At 46.1% G+C, this 26,271-nt stretch overlaps 1 long non-coding RNA gene across 1 annotated transcript; it reads right to left on the bottom strand.

Annotated features, from left to right (window-relative positions):
* Positions 1-24,251: 24,251 nt before the first annotated feature.
* Positions 24,252-25,261, bottom strand: LOC123130736 (uncharacterized). The gene is made up of 3 exons (XR_006464001.1): positions 24,756-25,261; positions 24,483-24,583; positions 24,252-24,381 (listed from the first exon to the last, which is right to left on the bottom strand). It is a non-coding gene; the product is annotated as an uncharacterized lncRNA (long non-coding RNA).
* Positions 25,262-26,271: the final 1,010 nt, after the last annotated feature.

The following is a 26,271-nucleotide window of genomic DNA, read 5'->3' as shown; positions in this document are numbered from 1 at the left end:
GTGGTGCGCAGCAGCCAGGCGGAATGCGGAGGCGCCATGGCGGGCAAGATGGCCAACGTCCTATGGCTCGAGGGCTCCTTCATGGAGACCCTGAAGGGGTGGCAATCATGGTGGTTTTACATCACCGAGCCGCGCGATCCGAAATGGATCGCAAGCCCCGAGTTCCGATTCGGACCCCCCACGCGGCTTATGTCCTGGAAAGAGACGGGCCTGTCGTGGGGCGACGAAAAAGAGGTGACCGGACTGCAGACATGCATCCAGTCCCTGGTGAGCAAGCCGATCAAGCTCGTCAATGTAGTTCAGGTTATGCTCGTCCGCCGGATCCTCCCGTGTCAACAACGGGGCTTTAATCTATGGGAGTTCAACCCGGCGCAGCACCAAACCCTTAACAGGCTCTTTGACACGACGTATGAAGATGTCTGGAAGGTGGTAACCAAAGGCGCCGAGGCTCCCACATCCGCTTCCGAGGACCGCGGATATAGCTCGCAGTGTCACACTAGCGAGGTAAGCTATTTTCACCTTTTACAGGATGTTATGTTTTTTCATAGTTTGACTCTATGCGGGATCTAAGCTCCCTTACCTTTGACAGGCTTGGCGGGTGAAGTCCGGATCGATTAACTGTCCGGCTCCCTTGCCCGAAGACCCAGCCCCCGCTCTACTAGCAAAGTTGCTGGTTCCGGCACCTTATGTGGTGCCGGAGAAGAAGGCCAAGAAGAAGAAGGCCACAGGGACTCGAAAGAGTTCCCGGCATATGGTGGTGTCGGACTCGTCGTCCGACGAGTCCGAGACGCACTCCCCCCGTGAAGACGAGGAGGAGGAAGAAGAAACCTCTCCCCCCCAGCGGGGGGAGGAGAGAAGAGGAAGGCCGCCCCAACGGGGGAGGCCGAGGGGTCTAGGAAAAGGAAGACCCCTCCGCCGGACTACGCCCCAACGCCGAAGAGGGCAAAGAGGAGTGGCCAAACAGGGCCAAGCGTCCGGCGAAATCGTAAATTCGGATATCAGAATAACTCATGATGTTCCTTTGTTGCACAACTTTCCCTAATGTCGAACATAATTATGCAGCCCGCCCCGGGCCGAACTCAACGAGTCGTCGAGCGGCTCCCTGGATTCATCGGACGTGAACTCAGTTCCGCCCGCTGTCTCCCCCCACACTGCGGACGACGCCGAAGTGGCATCGCAACGAGCTCCGGGGCAGGAGAAGGTGGTCCTGGAGGAGCCGCAGGGCGACCTCCCGGACCCCAGGAGTAAAGGGGACAAGACCCCCCAGGGCTCCAAGTCCGGCTTTGTGCCGGACACCGCGCCGGAATCTTCAACAGTTCCGGACCGCGGTAGGCGAACTCCTTCCAAGAGGAGCAAGCCTTCTGAGCAGGCGGCCTCCGTCCAACCGGAGGTGCCGGACAATCTGCTCGAGGTGCTTGACGGCGCCTCCATCGACGAGGAGCACCGTACTAGTATGAGTACGGTGATCCAGAAGGTTCAGTCCGCCAAGAGCGGACTGAGTGAAGCTTACACTAGCCTCCTAACGGGCTTCGAGGTAAGTAAAAATATGTAAAAATATAACCGCATAGACAGTAGCCCCTGATGCTCTATTTGGCGCTCGGAAAGAAAAGCCGAATAAAGGATCTAGTAAATTTCGCAGGAGTCTAACAATAAAGAGTCAATATGTGTGTGCAGGCTTCGCTGCTATCCACCGCCGTACTGACTGCGGAGGTGGGTGTCCTGAAACAGGACCTCAAGCGGACCGAGCAAGAGCTCGGCCTTGCCAAGCGGCAGCTCGAGGAAAAAGAAGGTAGGAAATACCTTACAAAAAAGTGCCTATAGAGAGGCGTGATTGCAAAAAATAACAGGATTGCACTGCTTATTATAGGGGCCACGACTGAGGTGGCGACCCTCAAGCAGGCGCTGTCCGAGGCCGAAAAGAAAACGGCCGCGGAGCGCACCGAGCGAGAGAAACTTGGGGCTCAGGTCGGCGAGGTGCAACAAGAGCTTCAGGCTCTCATGAAAAAACATGAGAGTTTGGAGCTTGAGTCAAAGACCCAAGCGTCCGAGCTCGCGGCGGCCCTTGAGACTGCCAAGTCTGCCAAGGCCGAAGCCCAAAAGGCCCTCCAAGAGTTGGAGGAGATTAAGAAGATAGCAGCGGGTAAGGTATTCTTTATGCAAAGCAGAAATATAAAAGTAAACTACTTGTTACTTACCCGAACCCGGAGTTCTCCAGGGGCATTCGCAGATCTTCCCCGCAGCGTATCTGACGCCGCCACATTCTACCGAGTTGAAGAGGGCAGCTCGACGGAGAAGGTGTTCTGGTCTCAGTATGCTGAGGCCAGACACCCTGTGCCCTTGAGCGACCAGCTGAAACAGCTGGTCGAGTTCCACAAGGCGGCCGAACAGGCCATGAAGGGCTTCATAGTTCGGCTGTGGCCCGGAGAGGCCCTGCCTGGGAGCTACTTCGGGCTGGTGCGGCGGCTGGTGGAGGCCTGTCCAAGGCTTGAGGTCATCAAGCGCTCCGTCTGCATCGAAGGTGCCTGTCGGGCCCTTGCCCGTGCAAAGGTGCACTGGTGTAAGCTGGACAGTGAGAAGCTTGTGAAGGACGGGCCGCCGCCGGGGAAGGAGCATCGCATGCCCGAGAACTATTACAAGGATGTTCTTGCGGGTGCCCGCCTTGTGGCGGATGAATGTACCAAGGATGTAATTTTTGAATAAACTCGCTCGTTTTTATCCTGTGCGCTGAAAACTTGTTCATAGGCGCTTAAGCAATGCTTGTTGAATTTAAAATATTATTTTCTGTGTGGCCGTTTATCAAAAAATTGAGAGATGGCCAGTCGTCGGCTTCTGCCCCCATGCCACTAGTGCTGGGGTGTTCGGGATAAACCTGAGCGCTCTTTTTCCCATAGTTGGGTCCTTCGAGGGAGGCGCTCAGCACAACGAACCAGGCAATCGGACTATAATGCTTGAACACTCTCACTTAGCCATAGAACTTTATAATTTTAAATTTCAGTGAAGCCCCTAGTTCGGAAGACCGAGTTCGGGGCGCTATCCACGCCTTGGCCGGACAAATCCGGCTCCTCGCTCGAAGCGGCATAAGTCTTTAGGGACTCGAAAAAATCTCTCGAACAGCGACTGGTCTCTCGCCTCATCATGACAGTCAGTTTTAGCTTTCTCCACTGAGGTGCTTAACCCAGCTCAACCGGGGCACAATCACAGTGGTTGTCCTAGTGCTACCTTAGCCGATATAGCGGAACGTAAGGCACCAAAACATAGGAGCCGGGCAAACCCAACTATTGACCCAAATCATGATTTGAAGCCGATGCATATAGTGCTATAAGTTCGGGGTGCCGCACTTGTGAAAGTGTACGGACTTCTCACACCATATTAAAGGGTACTGAAGCCCCTGGCGTACTTGCCGTACCACAGTGTACGGGTGCAACATGTCATTAATGAACATATATAAAAGAGAGTAATGCAGAAAATAGACAAAAGCTATGCATTGTTTATATAAAGGCTATTTATCAAAGCCGAACGATACAAATAGTGCGGTAAGCAAAAGATATTGGACTATTCAGTATGTCCTGACCGGGGGCAGGTCGCGGAATTGTATTTAAAACAGGTATACCGCTCGTAACAGAGACCACCTGGGAGTTCCATAGTGCGGCATGGCTTGTTTGCCTCCGTGGATCTTGCATCGTTTGTGCGGAAGTCGAATTGCCGAACAGGTTGTCCGAAGTATGGAGTCCTGAAGGTAAGAAAAAATTAAAAAGAGAATCCGGCATCCCCTAGTATGTTTTAAGCCGTATTCTGGGCGTGCCGTTATTGTGCCCCTTGCCCTGTGCCCATGGTATTTCAAGGGCGTAGTTATGTACGCGAGGTACTGGTTTCGCTATGTCGCGATAGCTGGGGTTGGGGCCGCATTGCTACGCTTGCTTAGAGTGTGCCAAGCGGTCCTGCTGTGGGTTACTCCGGGCACGCTTGGCAGTGTCTGGCTTTTTAATGGCCGGACTAGAGAATTGCCTGAGAAGGCTACTTCGTACCTCCGCTGCGAGAGCCGCCGTATGCTCCTCCGTACGGAGGGAGCGTTTGGTGTTTCCGTTGACCGTAATTACTCCTCGAGGGCCTGGCATCTTGAGCTTGAGATATGCGTAGTGCGGCACCGCATTGAATTTTGCAAATGCGGTTCGTCCGAGCAGGGCGTGATAGCCACTGCGAAACGGGACTATATCGAAGATTAACTCTTCGCTTCGGAAATTGTCCGGGGATCCGAAGACCACGTCAAGTGTTACTGAGCCTGTACAGTTGGCTTCTACACCTGGTATAACGCCTTTAAAGGTCGTTCTGGTGGGCTTAATCCTTGAGGGATCTATGCCCATTTTCCGCACTGTATCCTGATAAAGCAGGTTCAGGCTACTGCCGCCGTCCATGAGGACTCTTGTGAGATGAAATCCGTCGATGATTGGGTCAAGAACCAATGCGGCGAAGCCGCCATGACGGATGCTAGTGGGATGGTCCCTTCGATCAAAAGTGATCGGGCAGGACGACCATGGGTTGAACTTTGGGGCGACTGGCTCTATCGCGTATACGTCCCGTAGCGCACGCTTCCGCTCCCGCTTGGGAATGTGGGTTGCGTATATCATGTTCACCGTCCGCACTTGTGGGGGAAAGCCCTTCTGTCCATTGTTGTTTGGCGGTTTGGGCTCCTCGTCGTCGCTGTGCAGACCCTTGTCTCTGTTTTCGGCCCTTAACTTGCCTGCCTGCTTGAACACCCAACAATCCCTGTTAGTGTGATTGGCTGGCCTTTGGGGGGTGCCATGTATCTGGCACAAGCGATCGAGTATTCGGTCCAAACTGGACGGGCCCTGAGTATTCTTTTTGAATGGCTTTTTCCGCTGACCGGATTTATAGCCTTTGAATCCGGCATTGACTGCCGTGTCTTCATTGCTGTCGCTGTTAACGCGGCGTTTTTGCTTATTCCGACGTGTCCTGCCACTTTTGTCCTTGGTATCCGAATTACCAGGGTTCTTTGATAAGTTGTTACTGCGAGCTAGCCAGCTGTCTTCTCCCGCGCAAAAGCGGGTCATGAGTGTCGTGAGGGCTGCCATGGATTTCGGCTTTTCCTGTCCCAGGTGTCGGGCAAGCCACTCATCGCGGATGTTATGCTTGAAGGCTGCTAGGGCCTCTGCGTCCGGACAGTCGACTATTTGGTTTTTCTTTGTTAGGAACCGTGTCCAGAATTGTCTGGCCGATTCCTCTGGCTGCTGAATTATGTGGCTTAAGTCGTCGGCATCCGGCGGTCGCACATAAGTTCCCTGGAAGTTGTTGAGGAATGCGGCTTCCAGGTTCTCCCAAGAACCGATTGAGTCTGCTGGCAAGCTGTTAAGCCAATGCCGGGCCGGTCCTTTAAGTTTGAGCGGGAGGTATTTGATGGCGTGTAGATCATCGCCGCGTGCCATGTGGATGTGAAGGAGATAATCCTCGATCCATACCGCCGGGTCTGTTGTGCCATCGTATGATTCGATGTTTACGGGTTTGAAACCCTCTGGGATTTTATGATCCATTACTTCATTCGTGAAGCATAGCGGGTGTGCGGCGCCTCTGTACTGGGCTATATCACGACGTAGCTCGGAAGCGCTATGTCTGTTGTGTTCGGCCCGGCCGGATTTGTTGTATCCGGAGTGAAGATCATTGTCACATGCTGTAGGGCGCCTGCGCGATCCGTAGATCGTTCTTGTTTGTCTTGCCTTATCCTCCAGTATGTCTCGTAGGTCGGACGCATTTTCCCGTGCCTTAGTTGAGCGGCGTCGGGGCATGGCTTGGGTGGAGGGCCGAGGGGCCTCTCTGTCGCGGCCGCGAGGTGGCCGGTCTGCCATGTCATGCACTAGTGATGTAGGTGCTTCCTCCTCTGATCGGGGTAGCGGCCTGCGCTTCGGGTAACTCTTGGAGGGGCGTTCGAGTTCATACTCTTCGGTCGTAAGGACTTCAGTCCATTTGTTAGCTAGCAAATCTTGGGCAGCTTTAAGCTGTTGCTGCTTTTTCTTGAGGCTGCTTGCCATGGCTAAAAGCCTGCGTTTAAAACGCTCTTGTTCGGCGGGGTCTGATGGTATGACGAATTCGTCGTCATCGAGGCTTGCCTCGTCTTCGGAGGGAGGCGTATAGTTATCATCCTCGACCTCTTGGTCTGCCGCTCTCTCATGAGGGATGGCTTCTCCATCTTCCTGTGCCGAATCTTGCTGAGGTGGGTGTTCTTCGGCGTTATCCGGGGTAGTATTATCTCCCGTGTCGGAATCACCGTTTTTGCTTTGGCGGGATTTAGAGCGGCGCCGTTGACGCCGGCGCTTTGGCTGTTTCTTGGGGGCGTCATCCCCCACTGTTCCATCGCCATCTCCATCTTTTGGAGTATCCACCATATATATGTCATATGACGAGGTGGCCTTCCAGGGCCCTACAGATGCTGGTTCCTGTTCGTCTCCTACATCGTCGTCCATGCCGTCGATATCTTCGGAGCTGAAGTCAAGCATGTCGGTTAGATCATCGACAGTGGCTACAAAGTGGGTGGTGGGTGGGCTTTGAATTTCCTTATCGTCCGTATCCCACCCTCGTTGACCGTAGTCCGGCCAGGGCTCTCCTGATAAAGAAAGAGACTTAAGAGAGTTCAGGATGTCGCCAAAAGGCGAATGCTGAAAGATGTATGCGGCGGTGAACTCCATTATCGGCGCCCAATCGGATTCGATTGGCAGGGGCGCGGGGGGTTCGGAGTCCGGGGAGGAGTCCGGATCCTCGGAGTCACGGGCCATGCGGAGTGCGGGGCTGGAGTTCGGCTCGATCGCCTCTGAGATCGCAGCCCCTGAGGTAGCGTCTAACCGCTGATCCTCAATCGGTGCAGTATGCTCCGAATCAATGGTCGAAACCGATGCGTATGCAGCCTCCATGGCGCTGTTCGGCGGCAGAGCTATATCATGCCCATCGAGACAGTGCGGCGCGCTTGGCTGTGGCTCGAATCCGTCGAAGATCAAGTCCTTGTGGATGTCAGCCGTGTAGTTTAGGCTTCCAAACCTGACCTGATGGCCAGGGGCGTAGCTTTCGATCTGCTCCAGGTGGCCGAGTGAATTGGCCCGCAGAACGAAGCCGCCGAAGACGAAGATCTATCCGGGGAGAAAAGTTTCACCCTGGACCGTATCATCGTTGATGATCAAAGGAGCCATCGGGCCTAAAGGCGACGACACAGAGGAACTCTCAATGAAAGCACCAATGTCAGTGTCAAAACCGGCGGATCTCGGGTAGGGGGTCCCGAACTGTGCGTCAAGGCCGAATGGTAACAGGAGACAAGGGACAAGATGTTTTTTACCCAGGTTCGGGCCCTCTCGATGGAGGTAATACCCTACTCCTGCTTGATTAATATTGATGATATGGGTAGTACAAGAGTAGATCTACCACGAGATCAAGGAGGCTAAACCCTAGAAGCTAGCCTATGGTATGATTGTTGTGTATGGAGTTGATTGCCTACGGACTACAACCCTCCGGTTTATATAGACACCGGATAGGGTTAGGGTTACATAAAGTCGGTTACAATGGTAGGAGATCTTGAATATCCGCATCGCCAAGCTTGCCTTCCACGCCAAGGAAAGTCCCATCCGGACACGGGACGAAGTCTTCAATCTTGTATCTTCATAGTCCAGGAGTCCGACTGAAGGTATAGTCCGGCTACCCGAACACCCCCTAATCCAGGACTCCCTCAATCACCATGATCTTGCGTGTGCATAGGATTTTTTTGAAATTACTACGTTACCCAACAGTGGCATCCGAGCCTAGGTTTTATGCGTTGATGTTGTGCACAAGTAGAACACAAGTGAGTTGTGGGCGATATAAGTCATACTGCTTACCAGCATGTCATACTTTGGTTCGGCGGTATTGTTGGATGAAGCGGCCTGAACCGACATTACGTGTACGCTTACGCGAGACTGGTTCTACCAACGTGCTTTGCACACAGGTGGCTGGCGGGTGTCAGTTTCTCCAACTTTAGTTGAACCAAGTGTGGCTACGCCCGGTCCTTGCGAAGGTTAAAACAGCACCAACTTGACAAACTATCATTGTGGTTTTGATGCGTAGGTAAGAACGGTTCTTGCTAAGCCCGTAGCAGCCACATAAAACTTGCAACAACAAAGTAGAGGACGTCTAACTTGTTTTTGCAGGGCATGTTGTGATGTGATATGGTCAAGACATGATGCTAAATTTTATTGTATGAGATGATCATGTTTTGTAACCGAGTTATCGGCAACTGGCAGGAGCCATATGGTTGTCGTTTTATTGTATGCAATGCAATCACGCTGTAATGCTTTACTTTATCACTAAGCGGTAGCGATAGTCATGGAAGCATAAAATTGGCGAGACGACAACGATGCTACGATGGTGATCAAGGTGTCGCGCCGGTGACGATGGTGATCATGAAGGTGCTTCGGAGATGGAGATCACAAGCACAAGATGATAATGGCCATATCATATCACTTATATTGATTGCATGTGATGTTTATCTTTTATGCATCTTATCTTGCTTTGATTGACGGTAGCATTATAAGATGACCCCTCACTAAATTATCAAAGTATAAGTGTTCTCCCCAAGTATGCACCGTTGCGAAAGTTCTTCGTGCTGAGACACCACGTGATGATCGGGTGTGATAGGCTCTATGTTCAAATACAACGGGTGCAAAACAGTTGCACACGCGGAATACTCAGGTTTAACTTGACGAGCCTAGCATATAACAGATATGGCCTCGGAACACGGAGACCGAAAGGTCGAGCGTGAATCATATAGTAGATATGATCAACATATTGATGTTCACCATTGATACTACTCCATCTCACGTGATGATCAGACATGGTTTAGTTGATTTGGATCACGTGATCACCTAGAGGATTAGAGGGATATCTTTCTAAGTGGGAGTTCTTAAGTAATATGATTAATTGAACTTAAATTTATCATGAACTTAGTACCTGATAGTATCTTGTTTGTCTATGTTTGATTGTAGATAGATGGCTCGTGATGTTGTTCCGTTGAATTTTAATGCGTTGCTTGAGAAAGCAAAGTTGAAAGATGATGGTAGCAATTACACGGACTGGGTCCGTAACTTGAGGATTATCCTCATTGCTGCACAGAAGAATTACATCCTGGAAGCACCGCTAAGTGCCAAGCCTGCTGCAGGAGCAACACCAGATGTTATGAACGTCTGGCAGAGCAAAGCTGATGACTACTCGATAGTTCAGTGTGCCATGCTTTACGGCTTAGAACCGGGTCTTCAATGACGTTTTGAACGTCATGGAGCATATGAGATGTTCCAGGAGTTGAAGTTAATATTTCAAGCAAATGCCCGGATTGAGAGATATGAAGTCTCCAATAAGTTCTATAGCTGCAAGATGGAGTAGAATAATTCTTTCAGTGAACATATACTCAAAATGTCTGGGTATCATAATCACTTGACTCAACTGGGGGTTAATCTTCCTGTTGATAGTGTCATTGACAGAGTTCTTCAATCACTGCCACCAAGCTACAAAAGCTTCGTGATGAACTATAATATGCAAGGGATGAATAAAACTATTCGTGAGCTCTTCGCAATGCTAAAAGCCGCAGAGGTAGAAATCAAGAAGGAGCATCAAGTGTTGATGGTCAATAAGACCACCAGTTTCAAGAAAAAGGGCAAAGGGAAGAAGAAAGGGAACTTCAAGAAGAACAACAAACAAGTTGCTGCTCAGGAGAAGAAACCCAAGTCTGGACCTAAGCCTGAGACTGAGTGCTTCTACTGCAAGCAGACTGGTCACTGGAAGCGGAACTGCCCCAAGTATTTGGCGGATAAGAAGGATGGCAAAGTGAACAAAGGTATATGTGTTATACATGTTATTGATGTGTACCTTACTAATGCTCGCAGTAGCACCTGGGTATTTGATACTGGTTCTGTTGCTAACATTTGCAACTCGAAACAGGGGCTACGGATTAAGCGAAGATTGGCTAAGGACGAGGTGATGATGCGCGTGGGAAATGGTTCCAAAGTCGATGTGATCGCGGTCGGCACGCTACCTCTACTTCTACCTTCGGGATTAGTATTAGACCTAAATAATTGTTATTTGGTGCCAGTGTTGAGCATAAACATTATATCTGGATCTTGTTTGATGCGAGACGGTTATTCATTTAAATCAGAGAATAATGGTTGTTCTATTTATATGAGTAATATCTTTTATGGTCATGCACCCTTGAAGAGTGGTCTATTTTTGATGAATCTCGATAGTAGTGATACACATATTCATAATGTTGAAATCAAAAGATGCAGAGTTGATAATGATAGTGCAACTTATTTGTGGCACTGCCGTTTAGGTCATATCGGTGTAAAGCGCATGAAGAAACTCCATACTGATGGACTTTTGGAACCACTTGATTATGAATCACTTGGTACTTGCGAACCGTGCCTCATAGGTAAGATGATTAAAATATCGTTCTCCGGTACTATGGAGAGAGCAACGGATTTGTTGGAGATCATACATACAGATGTATGTGGTCCAATGAATGTTGAGGCTCGTGGCGGATATCGTTATTTTCTCACCTTCACAGATGATTTAAGCAGATATGGGTATATCTACTTAATGAAACATAAGTCTGAAACATTTGAAAGAGTTCAAAGAATTTCAGAGTGAAGTTGAAAATCATCATAACAAGAAAATAAAGTTTCTATGATCTAATCGTGGAGGAGAATATTTGAGTTACGAGTTTGGTCTACATTTGAAACAATGCGGAATAGTTTCGCAACTCACGCCACCCAGAACACCACAGCGTAATGGTGTGTCCGAACGTCGTAATCGTACTTTATTAGATATGGTGCGATCTATGATGTCTCTTACTGATTTACCGTTATCATTTTGGGGTTATGCTTTAGAGACGGTTGCATTCACGTTAAATAGGACACCATCGAAATCCGTTGAGATGATGCCTTATGAACTGTGGTTTGGCAAGAAACCAAAGTTGTCGTTTCTGAAAGTTTGGGGCTGCGATGCTTATGTGAAAAAGCTTCAACCTGATAAGCTCAAACCCAAATCGGAGAAATGTGTCTTCATAGGATACCCAAAGGAGACTGTTGGGTACACCTTCTATCACAGATCCGAAGGAAAGACTTTTGTTGCTAAATTTGGAGTTTTTCTAGAGAAGGAGTTTCTCTCGAAAGAAGTGAGTGGGAGAAAAGTAGAACTTGATGAGGTAACTGTACCTGCTCCCTTATTGGAAAGTAGTACATCACAGAAACTGGTTTCTGTGACACCTACACCAATTAGTGATGAAGCTAATGATAATGATCATGAAACTTCAGATCAAGTTACTACCGAACCTCGTAGATCAACCAGAGTAAGATCCGCACCAGAGTGGTACGGTAATCCTGTTCTGGAAGTCATGCTACTAGATCATGATGTACCTACGAACTATGAAGAAGCGATGGTGAGCCTAGATTCCGCAAAATGGCTAGAAGCCATGAAATCTGAGATGGGATCCATGTATGAGAACAAAGTGTGGACTTTGGTTGACTTGCCCGTTGATCGGCAAGCAATTGAGAATAAATGGATCTTCAAGAAGAAGACTGACGCTGACGGTAATGTTACTGTCTACAAAGCTCGACTTGTTGCAAAAGGTTTTCGACAAGTTCAAGGGATTGACTACGATGAGACCTTCTCACCCGTAGCGATGCTTAAGTCTGTCCGAATTATGTTAGCAATTACCGCATTTTATGATTATGAAATTTGGCAAATGGATGTCAAAACTGCATTCCTGAATGGATTTCTGGAAGAAGAGTTGTATATGATGCAACCAGAAGGTTTTGTCGATCCAAAGGGAGCTAACAAAGTGAGCAAGCTCCAGCGATCCATTTATGGACTGGTGCAAGCCTCTCGGAGTTGGAATAAACGCTTTGATAGTGTGATCAAAGCATTTGGTTTTGTACAGACTTTTGGAGAAGCCCGTATTTACAAGAAAGTGAGTGGGAGCTCTGTAGCATTTCTGATATTATATGTGGATGACATATTATTGATTGGAAATGATATAGAATTTCTGGATAGCATAAAGGGATACTTGAATAAGAGTTTTTCAATGAAGGACCTCGGTGAAGCTGCTTACATATTGGGCATTAAGATCTATAGAGATAGATCAAGACGCTTAATTGGACTTTCACAAAGCACATACCTTGACAAGGTTTTGAAGAAGTTCAAAATGGATCAAGCAAAGAAAGGGTTCTTGCCTGTGTTACAAGGTGTGAAGTTGAGTAAGACTCAATGTCCGACCACCACAGAAGATAGAGAGAAAATGAAAGATGTTCCCTATGCTTCAGCCATAGGCTCTATCATGTATGCAATGTTGTGTACCAGACCTGATGTGTGCCTTGCTATAAGTCTAGCGGGGCGGTACCAAAGTAATCCAGGAGTGGATCACTGGACAGCAGTCAAGAACATCCTGAAATACCTGAAAAGGACTAAGGATATGTTTCTCATATATGGAGGTGACAAAGAGCTCATCATAAATGGTTACGTTGATGCAAGCTTTGACACTGATCCGGACGTCCTAAATCGCAAACCCGATACGTGTTTTTACTGAACGGTGGAGCTGTCAGTTGGTGCAGTTCTAAACAAAGCGTCGTGGCGGGATGTACATGTGAAGCGGAGTACATAGCTGCTTCGGAAGCAACAAATGAAGGAGTCTATATGAAGGAGTTCATATCTGATCTAGGTGTCATACCTAGTGCATGGGGTCCAATGAAAATCTTTTGTGACAATACTGGTGCAATTGCCTTGGCGAAGGAATCCAGATTTCACAAGAGAACCAAACACATCAAGAGACGCTTCAATTGCATTCGGGATTTAGTCCAAGTGGGAGACATAGAAATTTGCAAGATACATACGGATCTGAATGCTGCAAACCCGCTGACTAAGCCTCTTCCACGAGCAAAACATGATCAGCACCAAGGCTCCATGGGTGTTAGAATCATTACTGTGTAATCTAGATTATTGACTCTAGTGCAAGTGGGAGACTGAAGGAAATATGCCCTAGAGGCAATAATAAAGATATTATTTATTTCCGTATATCATGATAAATGTTTATTATTCATGCTAGAATTGTATTAACAAGAAACATAATACATGTGTGAATACATAGACAAAACAGAGTGTCACTAGTATGCCTCTACTTGACTAGCTCATTGATCAAAGATGGTTATGTTTCCTAACCATAGACATGAGTTGTCATTTGATTAACGGGATCACATCATTAGGAGAATGGTGTGATTGACTTGACCCATTCCGTTAGCCTAGCACTTGATCGTTTAGTTTGTTGCTATTGCTTTCTTCATAACTTATACATGTTCCTATGACTATGAGATTATGCAACTCCCGTTTACCGGAGGAACACTTTGTGTGCTACCAAAAGTCACAACGTAACTGGGTGATTATAAAGGTGCTCTATAGGTGTCTCCGAAGGTACTTGTTGGGTTGGCGTATTTCGAGATTAGGATTTGTCACTCTGATTGTCGGAGAGGTATCTCTGGGCCCTCTTGGTAATACACATCACTCAAGCCTTGCAAGCATTGCAACTAATAAGTTAGTTGCAGGATGATATATTACGGAACGAGTAAAGAGACTTGCCGGTAACAAGATTGAACTAGGTATTGAGATACCGACGATCGAATCTCGGGCAAGTAACATACCGATGACAAAGGGAACAACGTATGTTGTTATGCGGTCTGACCGATAAAGATCTTCGTAGAATATGTAGGAGCCAATATGGGCATCCAGGTCCCGGTATTGGTTATTGACCAGAGAGGTGTCTCGGTCATGTCTACATAGTTCTCGAACCCGTAGGGCCCGCACGCTTAACGTTCGTTGACGATATAGTACTATATGAGTTATGTATGTTGATGACCGAATGTTGTTCGGAGTCCGAGATGAGATCACGGACATGACGAGGAACTCCGGAATGGTCCGGAGATAAAGTTCGATATATGGGATAGTAGTGTTTGATCTCCGGAAGGGGTTCCGGATGTTTCCCGAAATGTTTGGGCACGAGAACACTTTATCTGGGCCAAAGGGGAAAGCCCACGAGGCTTTTGGAAAGTGCAAAAGGAAGTTTTGCGGAGACCAGAGGCTAGACGCCAGGAACCCTGGCGTCTAGGGGGTAGATGCCGGGAACCTGGCGTCTAGCCCTGGAGTCCGAGAAGGACTCTTGCCTTTCGGGTGAAACCGACTTTGAGGAGGCTTTTACTCCAAGTTTCGACCCTAGGGCTCAACATATAAATAGAGGGGTAGGGTTAGCACGAAAGACACATCAAGAAACACCAAGCCGTGTGCCAGCAACCCCGTCCCCTCTAGTTTATCCTCCGTCATAGTTTTCGTAGTGCTTAAGCGAAGCCCTGCAGAGATTGTTCTTCACCAACACCGTCACCACGTCGTCGTGCTGCCGAAACTCATCTACTACTTCGCCCCTCTTGCTGGATCGAGAAGGCGAGGATGTCACCGAGCCAAACGTGTGCAGAACTCGGAGGTGCCGTGCTTTCGGTACTTGGATCGGTCAGATGTGAAGACGTACGACTACATCAATTGCGTTGATATAACGCTGCCGCGAATGGTCTACGAGGGTATGTAGACAACACTCTCCCCTCTTGTTGCTATGCATCACCATGATCTTGCGTGTGCATAGGAATTTTTTTGAAATTACTACATTACCCAACAAATATCTTACTGAAGGGAATCATAGAGAAAGGTGTTTACAAGAGCCTTGCCGGAAGTAAGCAATTTGAGGAAATTGTACGCAAGCAAGGAAGACACCGGAAGAATCAAGGTGTTGGTTTTGAACGAAAGTTCAATGCCAATGGAGTTGAGTGGGAAGAAGATCAATACCCCAAGATGAAGTTTGTTCCTCAACAAGAGAAGTATTATCTTACTTCTTTCCAAGGAACACAAACTCAAGATGATCTTCGACCACAAGACCACAAGCTAAAAGGCAAGGACAAGCTTCAAGAGGAGATTGATGCATTTGAAGAAGCACCTAAGGCCTTGGTAAAGTGGGTTCTCAAGACTACATCAAGTTCCACTTCATCAAGTACGACTACAACTCCGAGGATTCCCGTCAAGATGGTGTGGATCCCTAAGAATAAGAACTAGAGAGTTCTTGAGGGTGACTCCGCCGACATACTTCACTCTTATTATCTTGGCAAGGACAAGTGCAAATGACTTTCATATCTTGCACTAGTTCAAGGAGTCAAGGACAAGGTAACCTAATGCTTCCATGGACATCATCCTATGTGAACATCACTCTATGTCTATGGATATCCTTGTTTGTTCCTAGTGGGACTAACCCATGTAGGTATTGAAAGTGCAACTCACTCCAAAAGATTGCTCCGAATGATCTACATCAACATTGAGCATCTACATCTTCAACACCTACATGAAGTCATCATCGACAAAACCCAAGGTTAGTTCATCCCTCTTAGGGGGGATATCACATCTAGGGGGAGCTTTACTCTAATCAATTGAGCTAAAGCAACTCTAGTGATGTGAGCACAACAATGCTTTATGTAAAAGTGGCAACCCCACTTGTGCTTAAATGATGAGTAGTGATCAAATGTTCTCATTTGACTCCTAAGTCAATATACTCATATATAGATGACCTAGTCATCGCCAAATTGCTTGATAGATGCTAGAGTGATTGTGCATGCTTTGTCACATATTTCATTTGTCATTTTATTGTGTGAGCATGTTGGATGCATATTTTACTCATTCAAGGACATCCATTTGTTGCTTTGATTGTTTGGCTTTTTTCTCTTTTGCCAAATGGATGGACAAGAATGCCTAAGAACCTCCTCTAGCTATCTATGCTTTTCTCGTCTCAAACTCTATTCATGCTACATCACAAAGTTTGATCAAGTCAGATTCGAACCACTCTATGTGAGGAGCACTCGGATTCCCCTATTCGTCATAGACTTAAACTTCCAAAACCTCTTTGTGCATTTCGGCATGACCGAGTCATCCCTTTCGGTCACACCGAGATCACTAAGTGGATCTAGGTTTTCAATCTCGGTGCAACCGATTAGAACTATTCGGTCACGCCGAGTTGCAGCAACCGCTTGCGATTCTGCATCTCGGTGCCACCGAGTTGTTCCACTCGGTCACACCGACACGGTCGGGATATATATACCCACGGGTGAGATTTTGGAAATTTCTTCAAAACCTCCCAGCCCGCGCGTGTCCTACTCTGCCGCCTCGGGTCTCCGGATCGTCCTCTCGCCGCCAGCGACCTCCCGCCGCTGGTTTCCATTGCCGTCAACGGATTTCTGCCCCTCCATTGCCGCCGTAGTGAACTCCGCCGAATTATATGAGTTCGATCTTTTGTGCTATTCCTTTAACTCCGATTTGTAGCACATTACTTTGCCATGTTCATGACCACGCATGCAATCAATCTCTCCACTGAAAACATCCTCTAGATTAGATTGGATTTGAAAATTTAGGGTTAGGTCTCCGCCGAACTCATCTCGGGCCAACCGAATTGTAGAAATCGGTCTCACCGAAAACTGCAAATCGGTGTGACCGAGTTCGATTCTTTGTGAAACCCTAGCAGTCTCGTTTCCACCGAACAGTGACTTGGTCTAACCGAGTTCACTAGTTTAGGTTCCAAAATATACTTTGGTGTCACCGAGTTTATCAATTGGTAGCTCCGAAATGCTTTCTGTGAAAAACTAAAACTAAGTTTTTAAGTCATCATTTTTGCAAAAACTCTGCGCTTTGTGATGCTCATCCGCTCTACCTCGTCTATATCTATTCACAGGGTCTGCTGTCAGTAAGTTTGCAAAGATGTCTGACTAGAGCGACAACCAGAACAAGTCAGAGGAGCATGTGCAATTGAGTGAGGGGCACTAGTCCCTCTAGCACTTCTGATGAAGGAAGCAGGAGCACACCCAAAAAATCTCAGATTCTGAAGATGAGGATTATGTGGTTGTTGAGGAGGAAGTCAGCTCCAAGAAGAAGGTGCTGAAGAAAGAGTATGGCACAGTTGCATCAACTAAGCCTGGCTTGCACAAGAAGGCCCCTGCCAAGAGGGTGCTAACCTTAAAGGTGAGAGCCTCAACTCCTGAAACCTCCAAGCCAACTGAAGAGGTTGCTGGAGAAGGGAAGAAAAGGAAGGAAAGGGTCAAGAAGACCACTGCCAGAGTGCTTGATAGATCATCCATCATGAGAGATCCAGAAGAAGAGGAGGAAGAAGAGGATGTTGCACCAGCTCCCAAGTCTCAGAATCTTATGGGAGATGCAATCAAGTCAGGGGTTGCTCAATCTAAGCCCAAATCTGCTCCCAAGGCTGCTGCTCAGAAACCCCCAATGCCCAAGAGAAACACCAGGAGTATACCTGCTGAGGAGAAGAACAAGGCCCCAGTGCCTGAAGCTGAAGAAGAGGAAGATTATTCTCTTGTTTTGAGGAAGTTGAAGCCCAAAATTCCTGACCACAATGATGCTCATCTAGTCGCTGAGGACATGCACATCAAGAAAGATGCAGGACTGAGATTGTGGAGACAGTCTGACTGATCCCTATGCTGTTAGGAGGAGGATTGCAGTTGACTACAGGTTCCATACAAAGGAACAACAAGACTTCTATGAGACAATTTTGCTTGACAAGAATCCCATTGTATGTGACATGAAATGGGTCGATTGAGAATACATCCAGGAAAATGAAGATCACTTCCCAGGAGTGTATGACAGCTTTAAGGCTTGTGGAGTAGATGAATTCGTTGGACAAAAGCTCACCAAATGGAATGATGAGTTAATCATGCAGTTTTACTCCACTGCCCACTTCTATCCAGATGGGAGGATAGTATGGATGTCTGAGGGTACCAGATACCAGTCCATAGTTGAAGAGTGGGCCAGGCTAATCAATGCCCCCATAGAACATGAAGATGACTTGGATGTATATGCCACCAAGAAGAAAGACCATAACTCCATGGCAAACATGTACAAGGAGATCCCTGATAAGGCTTTGGAAACTCACAAGCTTGGATATGTGCATTTCTTGTTGCCTGGTCTGCCTACCATCAACTAGATCTTAAGGCACACATTGCTACCCAAGTCAGGAGATCACAAGATGATCAAAGGACACTCCATCAACATGCTGCAGATTTTTTATGTCCCCCCAGAAGTTCAAAGTTATGAGCTTGATTGTAGAAACGATCAAGAGGACTACTGCTGATCAAAAGAGGAGTTGTGGGTATGCTCCACATATTCAGGAGCTCATCAATTCTAAGACGGGCACATGAATTTATTTGCTGGACAAGGAGCATCTACCCCTATATCCTGAATTTGATGACAACACTGTTGTGATGAATGAGGAGGAACCATCATCAGCTCAAGTCCGGGAGAAGAGAGCCAAGGCAAAGGCTGAGAAAGCTACCCAGATGCCAAGTGTTGAAGAGGCATCTCGAGTCTTCCTGAAAAGCAAGCAAGATAAGTTAGGCTATCTGATTCAAACTACACTGAGGATTGAGAAGGGCTTGGCCACCCTGACTCAGAATCAGGAGAGCCTGAAAAGGATTGTGGAGACAAAATTCTATGATCTTGATCTGAAGGTGACTGAGATTCAGACTGCAGTTGAGCAGGTTCAGGAGGAAGCAGAGGGGAGGAAAGGAAAGGCAACTACTGATACTTTTCAGCGTGTCACGGGGTCCAAGGTCTGCTGCAATGCCAGTTTCAGATGCTAGAGCTTCAGTGTCAGCACCAGCAGCTATAGCTCCAGTGCCACCTCTAGCACCCACTCCATCAGCTCCAACTACATCATCGGAAGCCTTCGTCCTTGGAGTTCTCTCTACACCATCTCCCGAAGACCAAGCCTGAGAGACGTATATCACTATGCATTTTCGAACTTTTTGGTAACTTGTTGCCAAAGGGGGAGAAATATGTATAGATCATAGGCTTCGAGAGAGAGTGTCTTGTTTTTTATCTCTCTTGCTTTTGGTTGAACTTCTTGTCTTTGTGTGATATACTTATGTGATCATGTGGTTGATCATATGCTACTTTAATGCTTGGTTGAATGATGCTATCTTTTATATCTCATATATGATCATTCACTTTCTTGGTGATGAGTGCATACTTTTAATTTCTATCATTTTGAGCGCTCCACCAAGATGTATGTGACATGGAAGAGTAACCCATGAACCTAATTGATTGTGCATTTGCACTCAGAAGCAAATTTTAAATAATGCACAAATTTAGGGGGAGCTCTTCCTTATCACATAGTTCTCAAAGTGACGATGTTTTTCAATCTTATGATCATTTATCGAAGCTTTGATTTATATGTTGTCATCAATTACCAAAAAGGGGAGATTGAAAGTGCAACTATTCCTAGGTGGTTTTGGTAATTCTTAACAACATATGACTCATTGAGCTAATGCTATTTGAAAGTAAATATTTCAGGAAAGCTCAATGATTGTCATGGCATAGATTAAAAAGTGGACCCCTCAAAATGCTAAGAACAAAAGATTGGCTCAAGCTCAAAGCACAAGACTCTATATTTTACTTTTAGTGATCCAAGATCACATTGAGTCCATAGGAAACGCCAATACTATTAAAAGGGGATGAGGTGTTGCTTAATTTGTTACTTGCTCAAAATGCTTAGTGATATGCTTCATAAACCCTCAACTACTTTCTCATATCCACATATATCCCAAACCAAAAGTCAAACTCGGCCCCACCGAAATCTTCTATCCGGCGCCACTGAGTTCACTTGACATAGCCACTGCCACAAAACCCTAGTCACTTCGGTCTCACCGATAGGGATCTTGGGCTCACCGAGATGGGATTTCAAACTCTCTATTTCTCTTCATAACGTTTCGGTCCAACTGGAATGAGCGATCAGTCCCACCGAGATTACAATGCAAACTCTCTGATTTCCCTTCATAACATTTCGGTCTAACCGAGATGAGCGAATCGGTCCCACCGAGTTTTTCTGACCAACTCTCTGTTTGTCTATTACCAAAATCGGTCCCACCGAGTTTGAGTAATCGATCTCACCGAGATTACATTATGCCCTAACCCTAATGAAATCGGTCCCACCAAGTTGACATGTCGGTCCCACTGAAATGCCTAACAGTCACGTTATGAATCAAATCAGTCTGACCGAGTTTTATGATTCGGTCCCACCGAGTTTGGTAATTTGTGTGTAACGGTTAGATTTTATGTGGAGTCTATATATACCCCTTCACCCACTCTTCATTCATGGAGAGAGCCATCAGAATATGCCTACACTTCCAACACACATTTTCTGAGAGAGAACCACCTACACTTGTGTTGAGGTAAAATATTCCATTCGAACCACATAAATCTTGATCTCTAGCCTTCCTCAAGTTGCTTTCCACTCAAATCATCTTTCTACCAAATCCAGTCCTATGAGAGAGAGTTGAGTGTTGAGGAGACTATCATTTGAAGCACAACAACAAGGAGTCCATCATCAACACACCATCTATTACCTTTTGGAGAGTGGTGTCTCCTAGATTGGTTAGGTGTCACTTGGGAGCGTCCGTCAAGATTATGGAGTTGAACCAAAGAGTTTGTACGGGCAAAGAGATCACCTACTTCGTGAAGATCTACCCTAGTGAGGCAAGTCCTTCGTGGACGATGGCCATGGTGGGATAAACAAGGTTGCTTCTTCGTGGACCCTTTGTGGGTGGAGCCCTCCGTGGACTCGCGCAATCGTTACCCTTCGTGGGTTGAAGTCTCCATCAACGTGGATGTACGATAGCACCATCTATCGGAACCACGTCAAAAATCTCCGTGTCTACATTGCGTTTGCTCCCTCTAAACTCCTTCCTTTACCTTCATATGCAATTGTTTTACATTTCGCTGCTATACTCTTAGAATTGCATGTATAGGTTGATTACTTGTTTGTGCTAAGTTGCTAAAATCTGTCAAGACTTAAAATTGAGAAAAGGATAAATTTTTATTTAGTCAAGTAGTCTAATCACCCCCCTTTAGACATACTTTCGATCCTACACACGTTGACCAATAAATGGAGTGTTTAGACTAAAAAACACTCTAGCGACCTAGCACGTACCGCCTCGTGCGAGTGGACCTCTACTAGCCCATTCCTGGTTCTTTCCCTACCGGTTTTGGGAAGGTTCTAGAGCCTTCCATCAACTATTTTTTTGTTTTTCTTTAGGTTTTTTCTTCTTTATTTCCTTTTTTGTTTTTCTTTTCTTTTTTCCCATTTTGTTTTTGATGTTCTGAACATCCTTTTTAATTTGTGAACATTTTTATAAAGCACGATCATTTAGTGAAATTCACGAACATATTTTTGAAAATGTGAACATTTTCGAATTCAAGAACATTTTTTATGAAACAATGAACATTTCCACATTGATGAAAGAAATCGCGAACATTTTCACATGGATGAAAGAATTTGCGAACAACTTTTTTGACATTGTGGATTTTTCTTAATTGATGACATATTTATGGATTGGCGATTTTTTTTGAATTGGTGATTTTTATTGAATTGATGAACATTTTTTGAATCGATCAATATTTTTAAAATTCAAAACTATTTTTTGCGAACATTTTAAAAATCATGAGAATTTTTTGAATTGGCAATGTTTTTTGTTCGAATACAAGAACATTTTTCAATATGCCGACATTTTTCAAATCATGAACATTTTTATCCACAACTTCTTTATGATTTCAGGAACAATTTTCCAAAGTTCGCATTTAAAAAATAGAACTTTTAATCCAAAATTATTTTACAAAAACTAAAAAAACAAAATGAAAAAAGGAGGAGCCTCCTGGCCTGCTCATGGGCCGGCCCAATAGGACGCACGGGAGGGGGCGACATGCGCGCTAGCGGTGCGTCACACGCGGTATAGGAGGTCCCTGAAATCACTAGTTGAGGATTACTAGTTGCAAAGATCACTTCAACTCCCTTGGTTGTGGCAAGTGGCGCACATGCAGCGCAACTTGTCGCAACCTGTGAGTTTTTCCTTTTTTCATAGATCCGTTTATTTAAAATGTTTTATCTCTCAAACCATGCATCCAAATCTCGAACCGCTTTCACCGTTGGATTCCTCGCGTCGAGATTTTCAAAACTAGATTCCATGTTGATAGGTTTTGATGAACTTTTTTTCACGAAAAAAAGGACGAAAACCCGAATCGGGAGTATGAGTTTTTTTCCCTTTTCGAAAGAGGAAAGAGGCATGCCCCTGCCTCTCATGAAATCACAACCATGCCTCTCGTGGAAGCAAAACCGTAACTCTCGCGGAAGGAAACAAAAAGAGAAAACGTGTTCTTTTCGTTACCGGGGAGGCACGACCGTGACTCTCGCAAAAGTACAACCGTGCCTCTTGCGGAAGGAAAACCGTGACTCTGGCGAAAGAAAAAATAAATAGAAAACACATTTTTTTCGTTTCCGAGAGGCACGGCCGTAACTCTCACGAAAGTACAACCGTGCCTCTCGCGGAAGCAAAACCGTGACTCTCGCGAAAGGAAAAAAAAACAAAAAACGCGTTTTTTTCATTTCCGAGAGGCACGGCCGTGACTCTCGCGAAGCACACCTGTGTCTCTCGCGGAAGCAAAACCATGACTCTCGCGAAAGAAAAAAAAACAGGAAACACATTTTTTTCTATTTCCGAGAGGCACGGCTGTGACTCTCGTGAAAAAAAAACTGTGCCTCTCGCGGAAGTAAAACAGTGACTCTTGCGGAAAAAAAATGCGTTTTTTCACGCAAAAATTATTTTTTATCGAAAAGCTAAGAAAGACCGGTGGAAAGCCAAAACGTCGAAAAAACCTGAAAAAAACCGTTTAAAAAGCTAAAAACGCGTGCGAAAAAAAATAAAAAAACGAAATCCAAAGGAAGCGTCCAGAGCACGACACATAGCGAATGACTGAGAGCGCGCCAAGTGGCGTTGATCGTTGCAAGACTCCCAAAGAAACGCTCGTTAATTAGTTGCTCTCAGGAGGTTCCTTGCGCATACATTTTTTACATATAGACATGTGTTTTTCATGGGCCATCATTTGTGAAGCTGACTGGATCGGTCTACTAGCCCCTAAGCACACTCAACTGTATAGGAAGAGTTACTCAAGAAAAAAGTTGTATGGGAAGCGATGTTTGAATTGAAGCCACCAACTACTCCCTCCTTTCCGGTTTATAAAGTTTATCTCAATTTTTTTATTTTTTTAATTTAAAGGGCTCATCTCCATCTCCTTTTGAGATTTCGAGGCGAATTAAATCTTCGCATGCAAGAATTAAAAAGAAACTCACCAATGCATATAATGTACTACTTATCTAGTGGCCAAGCATGCATGCACTGCAGTTAATCTTAACTAGCTAAGTGTCCGTGCGTTGCCACGGATTAACAAATATATATATACAAAGAGAAAATTCATGTGACATGAGAGTCAAAGGTCATTTCTATGGGATGATATCTCATGGTCATGATCTAGTAGATACATACATCTCGTCATTGTCTTTCTTCCACACTCCATGTCTGAGCTACCACGCGACATTCGACTTCCTTCTCCCACCATGCATGCTTTTATCTCCTATTTCTCCTACCTTTACCTTACACGACAGTACCAAGTTTCTTGTCCAACTATCATAATCTTCTCCGGTAGGGCACCCCCTTAGATTATTACTGACTTGTACATGTTGCAAATAAGATCAACGAAAATGGATACTAAATTTCTGATGAGAAATGAGAATTCAGGGCAATATCTTCCCAAGACAATAATAATTCCAAGACAATCTTTTTATACCTTCTGTCAACATTGGGACACACATTCCACACAATAAGCATGCAATGATGTTGATACTTGATTAATTGTCATTATATGTCTACAGTAAAGATAACTTTACTCAAAACCGCCTATCTTAGCCAAATCAACAAATCTCTCTCATTAATGTAATTTTCTTTAGAAAACAAATAATAGATTCTTTCCTATCTTAGCCAAATCAACGGATCTCTTTCATTAATGCAATTTGCTTTAGCAAATAAATAATAGATTCTTTCCTACCTTAGCCAAATCAACGGATCTCTCCCATTAATGCAATTTGCTTTAGCAAACAAATAATAAATTCTTTCCTACCTTAGCCAAATCAATGGATCTCTTCCCGGTTCGCTGGGCGCGTTTCGGTGGGTGGGCGTGGGGGTGGGGGTAATTTGATGGAAATAAACCGGTTGAAAATAAACCGGTTGAAAATAAACGGATCCTGTCTCACTCTTCACTTTCTTTACAATAAACTTTAGAATAGCAATCTTGGCGAGTGATCTCGACGGGGTTCAATCGGCGTGGCGCACCGCTGATTCTTCCAGGAGTGGGTGCTGAGAGGAAGGATCCCAAACCTCCATTGTCAATCGGCCAGAGCTGCGTCGTCCTTTGGATCAGAGCATGGACGGGATCAAGACGGTAGGGTTTGAGGAATTTGTAGGACATGAGGGTTTATGGTTGGCAGCACGAGAACTCACCCATATCTTGGCAGACGGCAGGCCCGAGGTGCGGTCGTGTTCATGCTTCGGGAGCTGCCACATGCTGTCCTCGCCGCCATCAGCGACACCACCGCCATCGCCTGTTGCCACCACTTCAGCGCCATGAGCGTGGGACCGAGGGACGAAGGGAAGGGAAGGAAGTGAATTGACGTACCTATGTTTGGTATATATCACACGAGGAATCAAAACTGGATGCACGTGAAAGCATAGAGATGGGAGAGGAGGACAGAGGAAGGGAAGGGCAAGAGGAACCTGAGGATGTGCGATGAAGGAGCGATGCCAAAACATCACAAAGGGGGACCCGTAGCTCGTCACGTAGCGCGGCCGCCTCATTGCCGGCTGCCACCCCGCGCTACCGCCTCCGTGCGCAGGTTCCGTTCGTGGAGCGTGAGGAGCGCATGACCTGCCTTCACCGCGGCCTGGTCCTCCCCACTATCGTGAAGCTCGCCCGCATCGCCGCCCCAATTGCTCAGGATGACGGATGAAGATCCTGCAACAGCGACGTGGGTGAGGGATGCAGCCGACGATGGAGGGATGATTTTCGTGGCTAAACCCTCCCTATCAAAATAACTACTTAAAAAAGGCAAAGATCGATGCATTAGGAAAATTAGGATTTGGAATTGATTGTCATAAAACAAAATTTTATTAATTGATAACGTGCTATCGGTACATGCCCGTTTATAACGTGTCTAGTTAGGAAACTTTGGAAAAGTTAGGAAAGTTTTTATTGTGAGGGTAAAAAAATCAATGTGAGGAGATATGGTGGTGGGATATGAGACGAAAATAAAGCCGGACGAAAATAAACCAGACGAAATATAACCAGCTCGTCACGTAGCGCGGCCGCCTCATTGCCGGCTGCCACCCCGCGCTACCGCCTCCGTGCGCAGGTTCCGTTCGTGGAGCGTGAGGAGCGCATGACCTGCCTTCACCGCGGCCTGGTCCTCCCCACTATCGTGAAGCTCGCCCGCATCGCCGCCCCAATTGCTCAGGATGACGGATGAAGATCCTGCAACAGCGACGTGGGTGAGGGATGCAGCCGACGATGGAGGGATGATTTTCGTGGCTAAACCCTCCCTATCAAAATAACTACTTAAAAAAGGCAAAGATCGATGCATTAGAAAAATTAGGATTTGGAATTGATTGTCATAAAACAAAATTTTATTAATTGATAACGTGCTATCGGTACATGCCCGTTTATAACGTGTCTAGTTAGGAAACTTTGGAAAAGTTAGGAAAGTTTTTATTGTGAGGGTAAAAAAATCAATGTGAGGAGATATGGTGGTGGGATATGAGACGAAAATAAACCGGACGAAAATAAACCAGACGAAATATAACCAGAGGAAAATAAACCGTGGACGCAATCCTACCAACTGCTCCATTAGGAGTAGAGATTAATGCATCAATTTAGTTTGGTTAGTTTTGTAAAGCACGAGATACATTTCATCACTCACCATGTGCCTTGGTTGATGAGATTTCATATTTGAGCGCTATAAACCGGGAAGGAAGGAGTAACTGACAATTTTTTTTGGTGATTCGGGACGTGGGCATGCGTTTGGTTGGTGCCCTGGATTTCAGATCTGTACCAAAATTTTGGCTACGCATTCAATTTCCTGCAAATTTTTGCGCCAATTTTTGGCCATCCAGCTGCGGCGAAATCTTGTGACAAATAATTGGCGAGCCCCCGATTTGGCAGGGCTTGCCTTGGCAATATCCAAAGAACCTCTTCATCGCCTGAGCTGAGCGACCGCTTGCGTCAGTTCGTCACGAA

Source organism: Triticum aestivum, chromosome 6A, assembly GCF_018294505.1.
Source record: "Triticum aestivum cultivar Chinese Spring chromosome 6A, IWGSC CS RefSeq v2.1, whole genome shotgun sequence".
Lineage (NCBI taxonomy): Eukaryota > Viridiplantae > Streptophyta > Magnoliopsida > Poales > Poaceae > Triticum > Triticum aestivum.
The sequence above is the reverse complement of the archived record's forward strand: the minus strand, read 5'-3'. Positions and strand labels throughout refer to the sequence as shown.